The sequence below is a fragment of the Desmodus rotundus genome, chromosome X (genome assembly GCF_022682495.2).
Source record: "Desmodus rotundus isolate HL8 chromosome X, HLdesRot8A.1, whole genome shotgun sequence".
Taxonomy (NCBI): Eukaryota; Metazoa; Chordata; class Mammalia; order Chiroptera; family Phyllostomidae; genus Desmodus; species Desmodus rotundus.
Genome location: NC_071400.1, coordinates 68,872,498 through 68,880,247, shown reverse-complemented (window position 1 = coordinate 68,880,247; position 7,750 = coordinate 68,872,498).

Sequence of the window (7,750 nt, the reverse complement as noted above, 5' to 3'; positions counted from 1 at the left end):
GGACAACATGAAGTGTAACAATATCCACATCATAAGAATACCAGAATGAGAAGAGAGTGAGCAAGGGATCAACAATGTATTTGAAGGAGTAATGACCAAAAACTTCCCTAATCTGGTGAAGGAAAATGTCTCACAAGTCCAGGAAGCTCAGAGTCCAAGAAAATTTGACCCAAAGAGGCCTACACTGAGAAACACCATAATTAAATGACAAAGCTTAAAGATAAGGAGAGAATCCTAATACCTGCAAGAGAAAAGCAGGTGGTTACCTACAAGGGAGCACCAATCAGACTGTCATCTGATTACTAATCAGAAACACTTCAGGCCACAAGTGAGTGGTGTAAAATATTCAAGGTGATGAAAGTCAAGGACCTACAACTGAGGCTACTTTACCCAGCAAGGCTATTATCTAAAACTGAAGGAGAAATATAAGGAGCTTTCCAGACAAGAAAAAGTTAAAGGAGTCTGTTAACACCAAACCAGTACTGCAACAAATGTTAAAGGGCTCACTTGAAGAAGAAGGAGAAGAAGAAGGAGAAGAAGAAGGAGAAGGGAGAAGGGAGAAGGGAGAAGGGAGAAGGAAGAAGAAGAAGGAAGAAGAAGAAGGAAGAAGAAGAAGGAAGAAGAAGAAGGAGGAAGAAGAAGGAAGAAGAAGAAGGAAGAAGAAGAAGGAAGAAGAAGAAGGAAGAAGGAAGAAGAAGAAGAAGAAGAAGAAGAAGAAGAAGAAGAAGAAGAAGAAGAAGAAGAAGAAGAAAAAGAGAAAGAAAAAAAAAACAAAACAGAGGAAGCAGTCTAATGACTATATATCCTGATTTGTCGTATATGCTAGCAAAAATATTGTAAATAGTACCCATTTTAATCCTCAAAATGTTCCCATTTTCAGAACAAATTACTATTTATGATTACTTTCTCCCCCCCAAATGGCACTACATATGTAGCTATCAATAATCACCTTAAATGTAAATGTCTTAAATGTTCCAACCAAAAGACAGAGGGTACCTGAATGGATAAGAAAACAAGACCCATATGTATGCTGCCTCCAAGAGACCCAAGTCAGAACAAAAGATACACACAGACTAAAAGTAAAAGGTTGGAAAAAGATATTTCATGCAAATGGAAAAGAAAAAAAACTGGGGTAGCAGTACTTATATCTGACAAAATAGACTTTAAAACCAAGGCTACAGTAAGAGACAAAGAAGGGCACTGTATAATGATAAAGGGAACCATCCAACAAGAGGATATAACCCTAGTAAACATTTATGCACCCAACATAGGAACTGTTAAATATGTAAAGCAAATCTTGATAGACATAAAAGAAGATATCAAGAGAAATACAGTAATAATTGGGGATTTTAACATCCCATTGACTTCAATGGATAGATTTTCCAGGCAGAAAATCAACAAGGAGATAGTGGCCTAAAACAACACACTAGATCAAATAGATTTCATTGATATCCTCAGGGCATTTCATCCCAAAGCAGCATAATATATATACTTTTCAAGAGCACATGGAATGTTTTCTAGGATAGACCACATGCTAGGACACAAAACAAGTCTCAATAAATTTAAGAAGATTGAAATCATATCAAGCATCTTCTCTGACCACATATTATGAAATTAGAAAACAATCACAAGAAGAACACTGAAAAACATGCAAAGACATGGAAGCTAATCACATACTATTAAACAATGAATGGGTCAACAATGAGATTAAGGAAGACATCAAAAGATACCTTGAAACAAATGAAAATGAAGACACAACAATCCAAAATCTGTGGGACACTGGGAAAGCAATTCTAAGAGGGAAATTCATAGCATTACAGGCCTATCTCAAAAACAAACAAACAAACAAACAAAAAACAAGAAAAAGCTCAAATATACAATCTAACTCCACACTTAAAGGGACTTGAAAAGGAACAACAAACAAAGCCAAAAGTGAGTGGAAGGAAGGAAAAATTAAGATCAGAGCAAAAATAAATGAAGTAGAATCTAAAAAAACAATACAAAAGATAAATGGACCCAAGAGCTGGTTCTTTTGAAAGGATAAACAAGATTGACAAATATTTAACCAAACTCATTGAGACAAAAGAGAAAGGACCCAAATAAATAAAATCAGAAATGAGAGAAGAGAAATAACAACTGACACCAAAGAAATACAAAGGAATGTAAGAAAATATTATGAACAATTATATGCCAACAAACTGGATAACCTGGATGAAATGGGTAAATTCCTAGAAACATAAAATCTTCCCAAAACAAATCATGAAGAATCAGAGAATCTGGACATATAGATTACACCTAATGAAATTGAAGCACTAAGCAAGAATCTCCCAACAAACAAAAGCCTTGGATCAGATGGCTTCACAAGTGACCTTTACCTAACATTCCAAGAAGAACTAACACCTCTCCTTCTAAAAATATTTCATAAATTTAAGAGGAAACGATTTCATAAATTCATGAGTTCCTAAACTCATTTTATGAGGCCTGCATTACCCTCATTCCAAAACCAAAAAAAAGAAACTACTAAGAAAGAATATCATAGACCAACATTTCTAATGAACATAGATGCTAAAATCCTCAACAATATTAGCAAACTGAACACAAGAATGCCTCAAAAAGATCATACACCACAATTAAGTAGGATTTATCCTAGGAATTCAAAAATGGTACAATATTCATAAGTCAATAAATGTGATTCATCACATACACAAAATGAAGAATAAAAACCACATAATCACATCAATACATGCAGAAAAAGCATTTGATAAAATTCAGCACCCATCTATGATAAAAATTCTCAGCAAACTGGGAATAGAGGGAACATACCTAAATGTAATAAAGGCCACATATGACAAACCCTCTGCCAGCATTATACTCAACAGGCAAAAACTGCAAACATTCCTTTTAAGATCAGGAAAAAGACAGTAATGTCTGCTTTCACCTCTCTTATTCAACATATTATTGGAAGTCTTAGCTATAGCAATCAGACAAGAAGAAGAAATAAAAGGCATCCAAATTGGAAAGGAAGAAATAAAACTGTATTGATTTGCAGATGACTTGATACCATCCATAGAGAACCCCATAGATTCTATGAATAAACTACTAGAACTGATAAATGAATTCAGCAAAGTAGCAAGATACAAAACTAATATTCAGAAATCAGTTGCATTTTTATAGGCCAATAATGAACTAACAGAAAAGGAAGTAAAGAAAGAAATCCCATTCACGATTGCTTCAAAATAAATAAAATACCTAGGAATAAACCTAACCAAGGATGTACACCACCTGTATTCAGAAAAGTATAAGACACTGAAGAAAGAAATTGAAGATACAAATAAGTGGAGCCACATACTGTGTTCATGCACAGGAAGAATTAACATCATCAAAATGTCCATACTACCCAAAGCAATTTATAGATTCAATGTAATTCCTACCAAGATACCAATGACATATTTCACAGAACTAGAATAAATATTTCCAAAATGATATGGAACCACAACAGACCCTGCCTAGCAACAGTGATCCTGAGACAGGAGAACAAAGTTGGAGGAATCACACTACCTAATATAAAACTGTACTACAAGGCCATACTAATCAAAACAGCCTGGTACTGGCATAAAAACAGACACATAGATCAATAGAACAGAATAGAGAGCCCAGAAATAAGCCCACAGCTTCATAGTCAATTAACATTCCACAGATGAAGCAAGCACATACAACGAGATAAAAATTGTTTATTCAATAAATGGTGTTGGGAAATTTGGACAGATATGTGCAGAAAAATGAAACTAGACCACCTTCTTACACCACACACAAGGATAAATTCAAAATGGATTAAAGACTTAAGTGTTAGACATGAACCTGTAAAATTCCTAGAAGAAAACATAGGCAGCAAAACCTTGGATATTGCTCATAGAAATTTTTTTATGAGATATATCTCCCTAGGCAAGGGAAACAAAAGAAAGAAAGAGACAAATGGGACTTGATGAAACTAAAAAGTTTTTGAAGTTAAGAACAATCTAACAATAGCCAGAGGGGAGGGGAGAGAGGACAGTGGGGAGAAGGGTTTTCAGGAACTACTATAAAGAACACATGGACAAAACCAAGGGAGAAGGTGGAAGCAAGGGAGGGAGGTGGGTTTGACTGGGGTGAGGTGGAGGGGTGGGGAGAACATGCAGACAACTGTAATTGAACAACAATAAAATAATTTTAAAAATAAAAATAAAATTTTTTTGCACAGCAAAGGAAATCATCAAAAAATAAAAAGACAACCTACAGATGGGAGAACATATTCACCATATTCACCAACACATCTGATAAAGGATTAATATCCAGAATTTATAAAGTACTTACAAAACTCAACACCAAAAAAACCCCCAACCAAATTAAAAAATACACAAAGGATCTGAATAGACACTTATCCAAGGAAAATATATAGATGGTCAATAGACATATGAAAAGATGCTCAATGTCACTAATCATCACAGAAATGCAAATAAAAACCACAATGAGATACCACCTCACACCTGTCAGAATTGCTATTATCAATAAATCAACAAACAACAAGTGCTGGTGAGGATGTGGAGAAAGGAGAACCCTTTTGCACTATTGGGAATGTGGACTGGTGCAGCCACTGTGGAAAGTAGTGTGCAGATACGTCAAAAATTTAAAAATGGATCTGCCTTTCAACCCCATAATCCCACTTCTGGGAATATATCTGAAGGAACCCAAAACACTAATTTGAAGTAACATAAACATAAGCACCCCTATGTTTATTGCAGTGTTATTTACAATCACCAAGATATGGAAGCAGCCCAGTGTACATCAATAGATGAGTGGATAAAACAACTATGGGTCATCTACACAATGGAATTCTACATGGCCGTAAAAAAGAAAAAGAAAATTTTATCCTCTGCAACAGTATGGATGGACCTGGAAAATATTGTACAAAGTGAAATAAGCCAGTCAGAGAAAGACAAATACCATATGATTTCACTCATATGTGGAATGCAATGAACAAATTTAACTAACAAGGAAAATGGGGACAGACTCATAGATGAAGAGCAGGGTGACAGCTGTGGGTGGGGAGGTAAGGGATAGGAGGGATTGAGCAAAAATGAAAAAGGACTCATGGACATGGACAACAGTGTGGTGATGGCTGGGGGAAAGGAGGTATAAGGAGGCTAAATGGTAATGCAAAAATATATAATAACGATAAAGAAGAAAATATTGTCTCATCAAAGTTAATAAAGATTTACCCCCTTTTCTTCTGAGTTTTGTTGTTTAAACTATTACACTGAGATTGATGATTTCAGTTAATTGTTGCATATGATGTGAGGTAGATATCCAACTTCATTCTTTGAACATGAGTATCTATTTGTCCTAGTGCCATTTGTTGAAATGACATTTTTCCCAATTGAATTGTCTTGGCACGCTTGTTGACAAATTAGATTTTAAATAAATATCAAATATGATAAAATATAGTATTAAAAAGTAATAGAAAAACACATATAGATTTATGGCTCGTGTTAATAGCCAAACAATCTTTTAAAAAATTATTTTATTGTTGTTCAATTACAGTTGTCTGCATTTTCTCCCCACCCCTCCACCCCACCCCAGCCAAACCCACCTCCCTCCATTGCTTCCACCCTCCCTCTTGGTTTTGTCCATGTGTCCTTTATAGTAGTTCCTGAAAACCCTTCTCCCCACTGTTCCTTCCCCTCTCCTCTAGCTATTCTTAGATTGTTCTTAACTTCAATGTCACTGGTTATATTTTCTTTGCTTTTTTCTTCTGTTGATTATATTCCAGTCAAAGGTGAGATCATATGGTATTTGTCCCTCACCACCTGACTTATTTCACTTAGCATAATGCTCTCCAGTTCCATCCATGCTGTTGCAAAGGGTACAAACTCCTTCCTTCTCTCTGGCCATAATTCTACTTGACCATAAAAAAGAAAAAGAAACATTTTCTTTTTTCTACACAGAAAATCCTGTGTAGAATTCCATTGTGTAAATGTACCATAGTTTTTTGATCTGCTCATTTGCTGATGGGCACTTAGGTTGCTTCCAATACTTGGCTATTGTAAATTGTGCTGCTATGAACATTGGGGTGCATAGGTTCTTTTGGATTGGTGTTTCAGGGCTCTTAGGGTATAGTCCCAGCAGCAAAATTGCTGGGTCTAAAGGCAGTACCCTTTTTAGTTTTCTGAGGAAATTCCATACTGTTTTCCACAGTGGCCTCACCAGTCTGCATTCCCACAAACAATGTACTAGGGTTCCCTTTTCTCCACATCCTCTCCAACATTTGTTTGTTGATTTGTTTATGTTGGCCACTCTGACTGGTGTGAGATAGTACCTCATTGTGGTTTTAATTTGCATCTCTCTGATGGCTAGTGATGCTGAGCATCTTTTCTTATGTCTCTGGGTCCTCTGTATGTCTTCCTTGGAGAAGTGTCTGTTCAAGTCCTTTGCCCATTTTTTAATTGGGTTATTTGTCTTCCTGGAGTGGAATCATGTGATGTCTTTATATATTTTGGAGATCAGGCCCTTGTCTGAGGTATCATTGGCAAATATGTTTTCCCATACTGTTGGTTCTCTTTTTATTTTAATGATGTTTTCTTTGGCCATGCAGAAGCTTTTTATTTTGATGAGGTCACATTTGTTTATTCTTTCCTTTATTTCCCTTACTTTAGGGGACATGTCTGTGAGGATGTTGCTGCGTGGAATGTCTGAGATTTTCCTGCCAATGTTTTCCTCTAGGACTTTTATGGTATCACGACTTATATTTAAGTCTTTTATCCACCTTGAATTTATTTTTTGGTATGATGTAAGTTGGTGATAGAGGTCATTTTTTTGCATGTAGCTGTCCAGATCTCCCAACACCATTTGTTGAAGAGGCTATTTTTGCTCCATTTTATGCTCCTGCCCCCGTTGTCACATATTAATTGACCGTAGAGGCTTGGGTTTATTTCTGGGCTCTGTATTCTGTTCCATTGGTCTATGTGCCTGTTTTTATGCCAGTACCAGGCTGTTTTGATTACAGTGGCCTTGTAGTACAGTTTGATACCAGGTATTGTGATCCTCCTGCTTTGTTCTTCCTTCTCAAAAGTGGTGCAGCTATTCGGGGTCGTTTATGGTTCCATATAAATTTCTGAAATGTTTGTTCTATATCTGTGATATATGTCATGGGTACTTTAATAGGGATTGCACTGAATCTATAAATCGCTTTGGGTGGTATGGCCATTTTGATGATGATAATTCTTCCAATCCATGAGAATGGTACATGCTTCCATTTGTTTGTGTCTTCCTTAATTTCTTTCTCCAGTGTTGTGTAGTTTTCTGAGTTCAGGTCTTTTCCCTCCTTGGTTAGGTTGATTCCTAGGTATTTTATTTTTCTTGCTGCTATATCAAATGGGATTTTTTTTTCCTGATTTCAGTTTCTGATGTTTCATTGTTGGTGTACAAGAATGCCTTCGATTTCTGAGTATTGAGTTTGTATCTGGCTGTTTTGCCAAATTCATTTATTAAATCGAGTAGTTTTTTGGTTTTCTACTTTATAAACAGTTAATAATCCAGAAAACTCAACAACTAATAGGTAGGGCTTAAACCTGAGAGACATTTAAGAGTTTTGTCTACTTCCGACCAAGATGGAGGTGTAGGTAGACACACTCTGCCTCCTCGCACAACCAAAAGAAGGACAACAACAATTTAAAAACAAAAAGAAAACAACCAGAACTAACAGAAAATCAAACTA